The sequence below is a fragment of the Pleurodeles waltl genome, chromosome 6 (genome assembly GCF_031143425.1).
Source record: "Pleurodeles waltl isolate 20211129_DDA chromosome 6, aPleWal1.hap1.20221129, whole genome shotgun sequence".
NCBI classification, from domain to species: domain Eukaryota; kingdom Metazoa; phylum Chordata; class Amphibia; order Caudata; family Salamandridae; genus Pleurodeles; species Pleurodeles waltl.
The window spans coordinates 793806187-793820983 of NC_090445.1; the positions used below are offsets into that span (position 1 = coordinate 793806187).

General features: G+C 49.0%; 1 long non-coding RNA gene across 2 annotated transcripts in view; it reads right to left on the reverse strand.

Annotated features, from left to right (window-relative positions):
* Positions 1-3702: 3702 nt before the first annotated feature.
* Positions 3703-14797, reverse strand: part of LOC138302044 (uncharacterized) — a 46743-nt gene continuing 35648 nt past the window's right edge. For both annotated transcript variants that reach the window (XR_011205240.1, XR_011205239.1), the window contains exon 2: positions 3703-3912. This is a non-coding gene — a long non-coding RNA (uncharacterized lncRNA). The remainder of the gene's footprint in view (positions 3913-14797) is intronic.

Consider the following 14797-nt stretch of genomic DNA (forward strand, 5'->3'; position numbering starts at 1 on the left):
TTCTCCGTACAGAACTGCCTAAGTTGCATCAGGGGTATGTCCAAGTGTTCCAATGGCTTTACAAAGCCAAATGATAAGATGTCACCCGTGTACCATTTGATATATTGTACAAACAACTTTGTGTCTAGTTTTTTCTGTAAGGATTTACCATAGGGAGTCCTTTGAGGCAGCAGGCATCAGTATGTGAATTGTCCTGGGAGATGGCATAGTCCTGGTCAAAAGCTGGCCGTCCTGGAAGAGGTCTTCCACTGTGTCAAATGAGTGTGCCTGCCAGTCTGGTAGCTGCTCTCTTGTCAATGAGCCCTACACGCTGGCGAGGCCCTGTATTGCAATGTTAGGGGCATATGGAGCAATCTGGTTTGTTTGTTAGGCGAAAGTTTCTAGTTAGACATTTCCACGGCAACCATCCAGGAAAGGAGCAGGGCATCATCAGTGGTGATCTTGAATGTGTTTTTGCCCACCAGCCATCGAGCCACCCAATCAAGCTGTGCCACCAGGTAGTAAGACTCGAAACATGGGTCCCCTCAAACCTCCCTGAACCACTGTCAACCCAACATTCCAGATTGTATCCCCCCCATCAAATGATCTAGATCACAGAATTGGTATGGTGGAAAGGCTGGTACGTTGACAAAATACTGCAATTGGGAAGGATTATCATCTTTGAGAATGCAATCTTGCCGGTGAGGGCTCTGGGGAGCTGCTGACAGAGTTGCCCTCAAATTTGTCTTCCTGCAAGTGGTGAAGTGGAACCCCAGGTAACGGAAGGCTGTGGACTTCCAAGCTAAGGGTGTAGGGGCAATGCTGGCAGTGTGGGGTTTCACCTCGGAACAAGAAAGTATAGAATTTTCCCTAGTTAACTTGGAGCCCAGTCACCGCTTCGAAGTCCTGAAAGGCAGATGTCAAACAGGAGGTGTTGATTTTCATGTCTCAGATGTAAAGTAGAACATAATTTGCATAAAGGAACACTAAGTTCCTCCGTGCAGCTGTATCCTCCTCCCCCCCCACACACAAACAGGGCTCTTCCAACTGAGGCAGTGCGCTATTGGCTACATGGATTTGGAGAACAGGATTGGGGAGATGGGACAACCCTGTTTAACCACGACCAACAGGAAAGGGGGGGAATATTAGGCAGCCCACTTGGACCCTTGAAGGGAGGTTTATGTTTAGTAGTTTGTTGTAAGCTAGGAGGCATGGACCTAGAACGAAGGATGATAGGGTCGCAAACAGGTGCTCCATAAGACTCAATCAATACAGACTATTAGGCTGATCTAGTATATAGTGAGGATGCCTGGTCTATTACACTGAATAGGCGACAGATATTATAGGGGTGGCCAGTTAGCTGTGTAGGTCAGAGTGATACATACTGAAGAATGGCAGATTGCAATTGTAATATCCAGCCTGTAGGCAGGGTGATTTCTGTTCTTGTAGGGGACCACCACACCAGCAGTTATCAAGGTTTGTCCACTTATGAGTGGATTCGAGCTGTGTATTTGCTAGAGTTAGGCTGGCAATCTGAGAGATACTGCAGTATGGTGCCTCAGGAAGCCCTCATTAATAGTGGGGAGCAGACTGATTAAAAAGCCGCCTACAGTGTTGAAGAAAGAAGTAGATGGGCTGGCCCGTGGTTTTTGGTTTTTACAGGTAGTCTGCTAATGGCAGGGTCACAACCTGGTCATGAGTTTCATTGGCATGCTTCACTTGGCGTTAGCCTGGCATGACTCAGCATGTACCTAACAAGTGCACTTTGTCCATAAGGTCTTGGGTGGTCTGTTTTTGGGTCTTCAGCTGTGGTACCATCTCTGTGATATTACTTTCTGTGTTGGTGAACCGGGAAGCCAGTTTTCGCAGGTCCTTCTGAAGGAGACCAAATTCCACACATCTCCTTTATGTGCGCTTCTACTGATGAGCAAGAGGATTTATTGGTAAGTAGGATGGTGGCCTGTTTTTCACCCAAGTCCTGTGGAGAGCTGGAGGTCTTTGCCCTGTGTCAAGGCTCCTCCCCATGATGGAGTGTGGGATAGGTTGGACGGGGGTGAGGTTTTGGTGATTTCAGTTTACCCATGGTGTGTTCCAAGTCTACCGCACCAATAGTTGCTGGATCACTGTATGCAGGATGACTAAAATCATGTTCCGTTGGGTAAAAGTCTGCTAGTGTCAGCTGTGGTCTTTGTAGTAGCCAGCTCCCTACACCCTCCCCCTCTGCCGGGCATGCCCCAGTATGGTATGCAAGGTTGGTTCTGGCCAGTCGACAGTCTGATGCAGCACTGTGTCTATTGGGGGGGGAGGGGGGAGAGGAGGGGGGGTGGTGTGTGTGTGTGTGTGTGTGTGTGTGATGGCAGGATTAATGTTGATTGCGGCATTCAGGTCCTGGAGCAAAGTTACTCCACGGCTGCCATCTTTGGCTCCATGGCAACCCCATAAGCACCCTCTCATACACACACTGTATATAATGGGTTGAGGCTGTAGACTTGTCACCTGGTTTGTTTGTGCACTAGCATACACCGCACACAACCTGTTAAATGTAGTCCTTAGGGAGTGGGGCTTAGGTGGCGAGTCGACAAGGAAATACTGGAAACAGTACTTACATACCCCAGGATGATGCAGAATACCAAGTTCAGTAGATCCTGCATAATATATTTCATATAGCTTACCTCACTCCTGCAACTCTGTCCTAAATGTTTGGGTCCTCCTCTGTTTGCCCGAGATGCCAACATGCAGGTGCTGACACGATGCACGTATTCTGGAGTTGCTCAGTCTGTAACCTTATGGGTGTCAGTGTCCAACTTGCTGAGAGGTGACTGGATGTGTTCACAACGGAAGTTTCACTGTTGGGATTGTTCAGGTGCTCAAAACCAGATAAAGCTGCGAACCGGTTTATAAACCAAACATTGCTGATAGCATGCAGACTAATTGCCATGCACTGGAAAGCCTAGGTATTGTTAGATAAAGCCCACTGGTGTGCGGCAATACTGAAGTGGGGACAGGGAGAGGAGCCCAGGAGGCAAGAAATATGAGGACTACGCAAATACCCCAGAAATGTGGAATGGGAAGCACTATTACTTGACTTGCACACATTCAAGAGTTGGTGGCCCGTACTTAAACCTACCCTGGCGGGGACATAACCCCCCCCATCCCCTTTTATCCACATTCCCACACCTCCATCATAACCCCTTCCAGCCTGTCCATGGGTGAGTGACAACACCCTTCTGTTACACCCTTTGATGTCCCCGAATAGCTTCCTAGTGGCCATTATAGCTTCATGGATGTCACTGTTGATTTTCAATGTTTGCAGTACCTGCTTGAGATAGCAAGATTGAATAGCACTTATGGTAATGGCAGAATGTGAGTTAACATCGACACATGACTTGTTTTTACCAATGTTGCTGTTTAAGGACTGAACCAAGGGCTCCTGCTGATACTGATGTGAAACTATTTTATTAATGACGATGTAGCTGGATTGCGGATTTTACTAATGATAATGTAACTTTCATAGATGTAATTTATTCAAGATTGTGATATTGAAAATGCAATTTAAAACTGGTTAAAAAAAAGTTATTGGAGATGCAGTTGGGTAGTTAGCTTTCACTAAAAAATACTAATGGTAGGTCAGCACTAATGAGGGACACATTAGCAAAGCACATTTACTTTTGATAATTATTGAAATTATGAACTATGATTCAATCTCAAGACCGGAGCCATGGATTATGCATTTCCTTTGTCCATTTTATTAATCAGCAGCCTTTACAATTAGAAAAAAAACCTTTATTTCACAGAAATCTTAGGGAAGGGGTATTCCACATAACCTATCAAACTCTAAATTCATAACATAGTCCATGTTTATGTCCCCTCTTTCTTCGTGAGATAAAAATGGTCAGTTCCTTCTTGTTCATTCCCGTTTGGAGCCGTCATTCCCTAGAAGAGAAAATACACCTTGTAACTATTCCATGCAGAACCAATATGACGTTCAAGTGGAGGGCACGCAAATAGCAATGTCACCTTAAATCTCAAATACAGTATTCAAAAGCATGATAATGGCAAAATAGTCATACTACTACCATAGGAAAGTCCCAAATGTATCATGCATCAACTTTGTCACTGGGTCAACAGAAACCTCTTGCTAAAGCGGGTGTTGTCTTCATGTCCTTAACCCCTTCACTGCCATGGACATAATGCTATTAAAGAACGAGTTACTTACCTTCGGTAGAGACTTTTCTGGTGGATACATTAGCTTCCTGTGTATTCCTCACCTAATGAATTCTCCCCATGCGCAGCATTAGACGGAAACTTCTCTCTCTAGCTCTGCACGTCAGGCGAGGACATCACAATTGCCCGACTCCACGCGGCTCCGCTTGACGTTATCGTGGCAATAAGAGGTCCTCGCCGTCGTGCTGACGTCAGTTCATGCAATGTTTTAGGTGCCTTTGAAACATATAAAGAACATCGACAATCTACACCCTTTAAGATTAACAAGAATAAACTTTATAGAGAATCTTCATCTAAAAACTTTTGCACAGTTCTTTAAATAAGGGCACATACCAACATGAATGGTTTGCAAACTTGAAAATAACTTGAATGTGAACTATAAACATATATACATATGTAGAAACATTGAAACTGAAGTGCACACCCAAGCCGATCCTGGTATGACCAGACAGACAACGGGGAGGCGGGAGGGACCGTGAGGAATCCACAGGTAGCTAATATATCCACCAGAAAAAGCATTACCGAAGGTAAGTAACTTGCTCTTCTGATGGATACAACTACCTTTGGATTTCTCACCTAATGAATAGAGTCCCAAAGCAGTACCACCTCGGAGGGTGTCCGTCTGGTCAAACTAGGAAATCCTGCAGCACCGACTGCGCAAAATTGCCATCCATTTGCACCTCTGCATCCAAACAATGCTTCACAAAGGTGTAGAGGGAAGACCAAGTCACAGTCTTGCAGATGTCCACCATCGGAACACCTCTGGCCAAAGCCGATGAGGTTGACTTGGCCCTGGTGGAATGAGCCCTGATCCCCTCAGGAGGATCGTTCTTTGCCAATGAGTAACATATTTTAATACAAAGAACGGCCCACCTGGAGATCGCTCTCTTGTGGACGGCCTTCCCCTTCCTCACGTATCCAATAAAGGGTTGTTCATCCAACCGGAACTCTCGCGTCCTGTCGACATAAAAACTGAGAGCCCTCTTAGGGACCAGACGACGGAGTCTTTCCTCCTCCTTAGATGGATGCGGAGGAGGGTAGAACGTCAAGAGAGTTATTGATTGTCCCAAGTGAAATGGAGACACCACCTTGGGGAGGAAAGCCACCCTGGTCCTCAAAACCACCTAATCCTTATAAAAAGTGGTGAAAGGCGGGTGAGCAGAAAGAGCCTGCAGTTTGCTAACACGTCTAGCCGAAGTGATGGCCACCGTTTTGAAAAACAAATATCCTAATGGGCAGCAAGTAAGTCAACACCAAATTCAAGTCCCACTGCGGCATAATAAAAGGCCTGGGAGGAAATTTATTAGTAAGCCCCCTCAAAAATCGAACAACCAAAGGAGATCTGAATAGGGAGGGCTGATCTGGAAGATATAAAAAAAGTCGAAAGGGCCGAAAGATAGCCCTTAAACGTGGGCAAAGCACAACCACGCTGAGCCAATGACAACGCGAACAACAAAACATCAGAAAGATGGGCACTTAAGGGATACATTTTCTTCTCCCCACACCAACGAACAAAATAAGCCCACCTACTTGCATAGACCAACTTGGTGGAGTGTCGTCTGGCTGATAAAAGAACGTCCACCACCTTCGGTGGGAGAGAAAAGGAACTCCGGTTGCCCCGTTCGAGCGCCAGGCATGAAGCTGCAGGCTTTGGAGGTGGTGTGTCGAACCTGCCCCTGCGAAAGGAGGTCTGCCCTGAGAGGGAGACGGAGCGGCGGGTACAGTGAGTTGGAGAAGGTCTGCATACCACACCCTTCATGGCCAATCCAGAGCTTTCAGAATGACTTGGGCCCGGTCTTGCCGAATCTTCCTCAAAACCCGAGGAATCAAGGGTATGGGAGGAAATGCGTAAAGCAACTGGTCGCACCAGGACATCTGAAACGCACCCCCCCCAACGCTCCTTGCGTCGGATACTGGAGGCTGCATAACGACCGACAGTGCGCATTCTCGAGTGGCAAAGAGGTCTATTCAGGGAAAAAACCCCATCCGAAAGATGTAAAGAACTAGATCCGGATGCAGACACCACTCGTGGTTGTCCGAGAAGAAGCGACTGAGCTTGTCCGCATGTACGTTTTAGACCCCGGCCAAATGGTTTGCCACTACACAAAGCTGATGGTCCCGCACCCGGGACCAGAGTCGCAGAGCCTCTCTGCAAAGAAGGTACGACCCTACACCCCCGTTTGTTGATATACCAAATCGCAGTTGTGTTGTCCATCAGAATCTGAACTGACTGACCGCAAAGGGAAGGGAGGAAGGCCTTGAGGGCCAAACAAATCGCCCGCAGTTCCAGCAGATTAATATGAAACCTCGGCTCTACTGGAGACCAACGACCCTTGATCTCCAGATCCTCCAGATGAGCTCCCCACCCTATGGTGGAGGCATCCGTTATCACCGTGACCACCAGAGTTGGCTGCGAGAACGGCTTCTCTTGAGAAAGGTTGCCTTCCACAGCCCACCATCGGAGATCCGCTGCAGTGTCTCTGGAGACCCTTATCGATTCCCTGAGATCTCCTCTGTGCTGAAGCCACTGCTTGCGGAGGCACCACTGAAGAGCCCTCATATGCCAGTGTGAATGCGTGACCAACAGAATGCAAGAAGCGAACAGACCGAGCAAACAAAGGACCTTGAGGACCGGAACTACTGCTCCTTCTTGAAACATTGGAACCAGCGCCTGAATGTCCCGTATCCGTTGTGGCGGAGGAAAGGCTCGATTCAATGTTGTGTCCAGTACTGCCCCTATGAACAGGAGACGTTGAGAGGGCTCTAGGTGAGACTTGGGCACATTTATTGAAAAACCCAGACTGAACAACAACTGGGTTGTCAGCTGCAGATGACGCGGCACAAGCCCCGGAGACTCAGCTTTGATCAACCAATCGTCCAGGTAAGGGAATACTGCTACTCCCTTTCTCCTGAGGTGTGCTGCAACAACTGCAATCACCTTCGTGAAGACCCGTGGTGCGGAAGTAAGACCAAAAGGAAGGACCGCAAACTGGTAGTGCTGCGATCCTACCACAAACCGGAGATACTTCCTGTGCGACTTGAGAATGTGAAAATAAGCATCCTGCAAGCCGACCAACACCATCCAATCCTCCTTGTCCAACACCAAAAGCACCTGTGATAGAGTCAGCATTTTTAATTTCTCCTGTTTGAGGAACCAATTCAAAATCCTCAGGTCCAAAATAGGCCTCAGGTGACCATCCTTCTTGGGGATCAGGAAGTACCTGGAATAACACCCCTGACCCCTTTCTTACTCTGGAACCAACTCCACTGCACCTTTCAATAATAGGGAGAGAACCTCCTGTTGTAACAGCAAGAGATGATCTTCAGAACAAAAAGGAAAGACGGGGAGGGAAGTGAGGCGGAATCTCTCGAAAGGGAAGGGCGTAACCTCTTCTCACCAAACTGATGAAGTCTGTTGTTATGGACTCCATATGGGAAGAAAGAGTGAAAGCCTCCCCCCTACCGGAGAGGTATAAGAAACAATGGTGAGAGGACTAGGGCTTCTTTCCTTGAGGTAACCCTCCAGCGGAAGAGGAAGGGTGCTGCTGCTGGGTGGCACCTCTTGTGCCGACTCTACCCCGCCCCCTGTATGAGCGATAAGGGAGGCTGGAGGACTGCTGCGATCTCCCACGAAAGGAAGAACCTCTTCCAAAAACATGCAGCCGTCTAAGAGATCGAAATGGGGTAGCAGCAGCCTGCAGACCCAAAGATCTAGCTGTGGCCCTACATTCTTTAAAGCGCTCTAGCGAAGAGTCCGCTTTTGAACCAAACAGTTTTGCCCCATCAAAGGGCAGATCCAGCAACATAGACTGGACGTCTGTCGAAAATCCGGAAGTGCGTAACCACACATGCCGTCTGGAGGCAACGGAAGTCCCCATGGCTCTTGCAATAGAGTCCGTGGTATCCAGCCCTGTCTGAATAACCTGTGTAGCCGCCACCCGAGCGTCCGAAAGAAGACTACACAAGTCCTGGCACATGTCCGGAAGTACAGTCTTCGTCGCATCCATTATGGCATGGATATACCTGCCCAGAATACATGTTGCATTGGCGATTTTAGAGCCATGCTGCAAAAAGAAAACACCTTCCTGGCCGATTGGTCCATCCATTTGGATTCCCGGTCCGAGGGTACTCCCGGAAACGAACCAGGGGCCGCACTCGAAGAGCAGGATGCTTGCACCACCAAGCTCTCTGGTGAAGGGTGTTTGGATAAAAACTCCGGTTCCCCAGGTGCAGATCTAGAATGCCTGGCCACCGACCTACTATCAGCCAAAGAAAAAAACAGGCTTCTTCGAAACCTCTTCGATCGGATCCATCAGGGCTTCATTAAATGGTAAAAGAGGATCCACCACGGCTGTAGCAGAATGCAAATCCTCAGTCGAAAGGTTGGTCTTCACCTGCGCCGTCGGTAAAGGAAGATCCAGAAATGCTGCGGCCTTCCTAATAAGATTGGTAAGAGGCTGCCTCCTCTGTATATTCATCAGGGGAGGCCAGACCGTATTTGAGAGGTATCAAGACCACTTGCTGTGGCCAACCCAGGGAAATCACCCTGGGGGTCAGTGATTCCCTCTCCTCTAAAAGTCTAAGTCATGGAGCAGAGCAACGTCGGTGAATGGCGCTGGGAAGGCGTCATGACAGGTTCTCCGGATCCACCGACGCCGCAGATGGATCCATCAGCGCCATGGAGAAGGCACCCGCATCCGATGCCGACATCCGACCCCATCACCTCCAACACCAGCATCAAAGGTCTCTCCCTCGACGTCGAGGGCTACACTGTCGGCAGAGGGGCCTGACTTGAATCTCCAGCCAAACAAAATGGTATAAACGGCGTCGGTTTATATGGAGCTGGAACGAGATTGAAAGCCAGGGGACCAGTGGGGCCAGCCGGCGCACCACCTCCCGGAGCCATATTTTGAAAAATCTGGACATGGCATTAAGGAATGCCTCAAGATCCGTACCCGGAGCCGGGCTGGACTCTTCAGGTTCAGGATGCACCGGCGAAGCCAGATGACTGAGGATCCACAACTTCAAAGACTGACGGGGCCGGGGACATTTGCGGCATCGCAGGTTGAGGGGGACACAGTCGGACTCACTTCCCAAGACCTTTGGTGCCAGGACGATGGAGACCTCGACCGACTTCTGGACTGACGTCGGGAGTCACGATGACGTCACTTCTTATGGGATGACTTTACAGAAGAGGACCGATGGTGCCGCTTCCTCTCCTTCTTGGACCTTGCCAAGAAAAGCTGCCTCGCGTTCCTTCAATGCCTTCGTATTCATCTTTTGGCAGGATCCGCATTCTTGGAAGTCGTGATCGGAACTGAGGCACCAAAGACAATCGTTGTGCGGATCAGTCACAGACATGCAACCTGCAAGGCTTGAACCCCGACTTTTTCGGAGCCGACATCCTGGAAATACACAAAGTATACCTTCCAAAGAGCTAATGATACAGGTAACAGAAAAGTAACCGTTATCGGAGGCACGGAAAAAAGTGAACTGACGTCAGCACGGCGGCGAGGACCTCTTATTGCCACGATGACATCACGCGGAGCCGGGCAATTGTGATGTCCTCGCCGACGTGCAGAGCTAGAGAGAAGTTTCCGTTGAATGCTGCGCATGGGGAGAATTCATTAGGTGAGGAATCCACAGGTAGTTGTATCCATCAGAAATGCAGTTTTAAGAAAAAGGAGCCGCACAGAACAGCTGTGTAATGGCTCAAAGGAAGCACATATCAGCTAAGTAAGAACAACATTAAGGTCTTACTGAGGCGTGCTAAAGTGGGGGGGGGGTTTACAAATGGGTAAGACCATTAAGTAATCTACCCACAAGAGGAGACTTAAAGAGAATGTTTGTCCGCCAACATTAGGGAGGCTGAGAGCCGCCAAGTAACCTTTAAACAGTGCCAATGCAGAGCCCTACTGGGTGAAAGATATGATGAACCAAAGAACTGCAGAGAAAGAAGCGGGGGTGGGGGTCGGTGGAGGGAATCAAGAGACTTGTTTCTACACCATGACACAAATTGATGCTGACAAGCGTATACCATTTTGGTGGAGGGACTCCTGGTTGACAAGATAAACTCACAGACTTCGTGTGGAAGGTCAAAAGCCGTCAACTGCCGCCGCTCTATCGCCACATGGAAGGCGAAGATTGGACAGCTTCAGATGGAGAACCATCCCCTGCTGCTGCACCAGAAGTGCCTCCCTAATTTGCAGTCTGACTGGAAGATCGGTGGCCATGCTCAATAGCTCTGGATACCGTACTCTCCGTGCCCAGTCTGGAGCCACAAAGATTACTTGGGCCAGAAGTGGTATTGGCAGGAAGGCGTAAAGGAAGCCAGAGATCCACTCAAGACTAAAAGCGTTGCAGAGCGAGTGCAGTCATGAAAACTTCAACATGCAAAACAGCTGACATTGAGTGCTCTCTACAGAGCCGAACAGATAACCAAGGCTCTCCCCATTTGTGAAAGAGACCTTGCACCTTTTCTAGATGTAGACGCCATTCTAGATCGACTGACTCAATGACTGCATTTGTCTGCTCTGACGCTTGGGGATCACACCAGATGTTGAACCACCAGTGATATGCCCTGATGTGCCAGCCATGTCCAGAATCACAGAGCCTCTTTATAAAGGGTCCTGGACCCTACTCCACCCTGTTTGGTGCAGTACCACATGCCAGTAGTGCTGTCTGTGAACACTTGCACGACTTACCCTTTGAGAGAGGGAAGGATTTCAATGCAAGCGTGATTCCCTGGAGCTCCAGAAGGTTGATGTTGGGCCCAGAATCCGCATGAGACCAGAGGCCTATGATCTACGCCTCTCCTATGTGGCCGCCCAATCCCAGTAGTGAGGCATCTGTCACTACTGAGATATCTGGTTGGGGAAGCAAGAGATCCAGATTCCAAAGCCACCACAGCAGATCTTTCACAGTCCCCTCCGAGATCTAGATCATGTCGGAGAGATTACACTGATGCTGTGCCCACTGGAACTTAAGTCCCATTGAAGAGCCCGCATATGCCATCTGGCATGTGTCACTAGCAGGATGCAGGACGCCATGAGGCCCTGCACCCTCTGAGTTGTTTTCACCGAAAGCCAGGATAGAGGCTGAAACATCAGAATCATAGCATGAATATTCTTGATTCGCTTTTTGGGAGGATAGGTCCGAAACTGCACTGTGTCCAGAACAGCCCCGATTAAACGGAGCATCTGATAGGAAGTCAGGTGAGACTTTGGCATGTTTATAGTGAACCTCAAGTACCCGGAAGGACATCAATGAGGGCTTCATTGAAGGGGAGGCTCGGCGGTAGAAGCCCCAGCTTGAAGCACATCCGTCAGGAGATTCGTCCTGACCGCTACAGTGGACAGCTCCATGTCAATGACCTCAGCCACCCTACTGACCACAACAGAATAAGAGGTTCCCTCCGCCGTAGCCACCGTAGGAGGAGAATGTATGCCAGCATCTGGAGAAGTATCTAGACCATTACCTTCACCCTATTCCTGTGCCCAGTCCAAATCAGGGTTATCTAGCTGGTATTCTAAAGGGTCCAGCGTCCCCTCCTATCCTTCCTTGTATTTGTACCCATAGTAATAAGGGTCCAAACCCAATCTGGGGTGAGAACCACATCGAAGTCAGAAGCCGCGTCGGCAGGCACCGTTCTTTCTCCGGGTCATCGTGGGTAAGAATTGGGTCAACGTCGATCGTGTGCACCACCAATGTCAGAAGCACTGATGACCTAGCTGGTGTCGGGGAAGGTCGCGATGGCACAACCAGGGTCAGCAAGGATCCGGAGGGACCACTGGGGGCAGAGGCCAAAGACGCTGGCGTGGAACCAAAAGGGCCCTCATATGAACCCCTAGGCCTCGAAGGTGCCATAGAAGGGTCAGAATGATCAAATATGAGGCGCATGGCCTCAAAACTCCTTGAGTTTGGCAAGGGTCGCCCTGGCTCACGGAAAATTGGGGAGGTGCGGAGCACAGCAAGGACACTCCCCCCACGTCGCATCGGCTGATCGATGCGGTGAAGTTGGAAAACGCCTGGCCTTCTTTGACGACTTCTTTCTCTGACCTGAATGACACGAATATTATGATGAGTGGTGGTGACTTCGAACAGTCTCAAGACACTCATGAGTGACACCATGAACGATGCAGAGTCGAGCGTCGGGCCTTCATGAGCTTTAGGGACCGCTCCCTCAAAGCCTTCGTGTGCATGGCCTGGCACTCAAAGCACAACTTCGGGTTGCACTACAAACACAAACGGACCGGATGGCGATCTGTCCCCAACATCATATGGTGACAGGCCTCGCAAGGCTTGAACCCGTTCTTCGGGGACATCATGATGCGCCAAGGGTCAACACAAAAAACAGACAAAAGGGTCCAATACACTTAAAAAATTAACAGGGTATCTCTTCTCCACATCAGCGTGTGGCACAGAAAAGAACGGACGTCACTACGCCGATTTCCTCAAGTAGTGGAACTAAAATGTTGTGGATGATTGCATGGCAAAGTAGTGGCTTATGGAAGGTAGGTATCCATACACAGACTTTTGAAAGGTTTCTCTAATGGAAGGTGAACCTCAGTCAATTTCGAAGTACTTAACTTTTGTATGATACAACAAGATACAAGTAGGAAAATACAGGTCTGGTTGAGATGGGAACTGGGGGCAGCAAACAACACTCTACAGCCTTTTCCCCTGCTTAGGTCAGACTTTAGAAAGCCAACATGGTTGAGCCTTTTTTGGGCATTTCAGGTATGAAATCACAGTGTCCTTTTCACCCTTGCTACGTTCTCCAGAACATATGAAGTGGAGGCTGCCGCTTCTGTAACAGTAAGACTTTCAATGACAGGCAGAAGAAAGTGAAGGAAAAACACAAGACTTCATGTGGTTGTCTGATGAGGAACAAAATACGCAATGTACTTTACCCTCTGGATTTGGAGGATAAACAATTTCTAGTACCAAGAAGTTTTATGACTCACATTGTATGGATGAAAAAACTGGTTCTTATCCAGTCAGCCCAATGAAATCAGGTGATCAGAAGATGAGCTGGAATCCAAAGGCACCTAACAGTGAGCTGTAGCCTCGGAGTTCTGAGCAGTATCCACCAACTGATAGGGAGTAAGAACCGCAAGTCCTTAGGATTCACAAAACCTATCGGTCCTTGAGGTGGGCAGAAGACTTTAGTAGGAGTGTGAACCTCTGGGGCCATGTGTAGGAAGTTGGCTCTGTGTATACTATATCAAAGTATGAAATAGTCTGCACAAATTCCAAGGTTTCCCCTTACAGGTAAGATGGTGGCAAAATCTGATAATACTAATGCACTATTTGTGGTAGTGTGGTGGAGCAGTAGGGTTATCAGAGAATAGTGTTAAGCATTTGTTGTACACACACAGGCAATAAATGAGGAACAAAGACTTACTCCAGTACAATAGGTTTTTATATTGAAAAATATTTTCTTATTTTATTTTAAGAACCACAGGTTCAAGATTTACAGTTAACACTTTAAATGTAAGGTACTTCACTTAGATACTTTAGGAACTTTGAATAAAAGCACTATCATATACAGTGTTTGTAAAAATGGCAATAAGCTATTTTCAAAATGGACAGTGCAAAAATCAACAGTTCCTGGGGGAGGTAAGTAAAGGTTAGATTAGGAGGTAAGTAAAACACTTTCAAGTCACAGTTCTGGGGCATAGGCAGCCCACCGTTGGGGGTTCAAGGCAACCCCAAAGTTACCACACCAGCAGCTCAGGGCCAGTCAGGTGCAGAGGTCAAAGTGGTGCCCAAAACACATAGGTGCCTATAGAGAACAGGGGTGCTCCAGTTCCAGTCTGCCAGCAATTTAGTACCTACGTCCTTAGGGGCAGACTGGGGGGGGGGAAATGGAGGGGGGGCACAGAGGGAGGATTGGGCGCACAAGTAGGCATACAAAATACATCCTCTGCAGCACAGGGCCAGCCGGGTGCAGTGTGCAAAGCAGGCGTCTGGTTTCAATGGAGGGACCTGGGGGTCACTCTAGTGGTGCAGGCACGCACAGGGGGTGGTTCTTGGGACAGCCACCACCTGGACAAGGCAGAGGGTCACCTGGGGGTCACTCCTGCGCTGAAGTTTGGTTCATTCAGGTCCTGGGGGCTGAGGGTGCAGTGTTGGTTCCAGGCGCCGGACCCTTGTTGGAGGTCGCGGTCAGGGGGCCCTTCTGGATTCTCTGCAGGCATCGCTGTGGGGGCTCAGGGAGGGGTCGTCTCTTGTCACTCACTGGCTCTCAGACACCGGGTAGTCCTCCCTGTAGTGTTTGTTCTCTGGATCTTGAGCCGGGGGTGTCGGGTGCAGAGTGTGAAGTCTCACACTTCCGGCGGGAAACGTGAAGTCTTTGAAAGTTGCTTCTTTGTTGCAAAGTAGCAGCTGGTTTTGAACCGGGCCGTTGTTCAAGGGAGTTTCTTGGTCCTTTAGTCCAGGGCAGTCCTCTGAGGCTTCAGAGGTCGCTGGTCCCTGATGGATGCGCCGCTGGTTGTAGGTTTTCGAAGTTGGAGACAGGCCGGTAGGGCTGGGGATAAAGCAGTTGTGGTCGCCAGTCCTCTCTGCAGGCCTGTAGGTCAGCAGTCCTCCT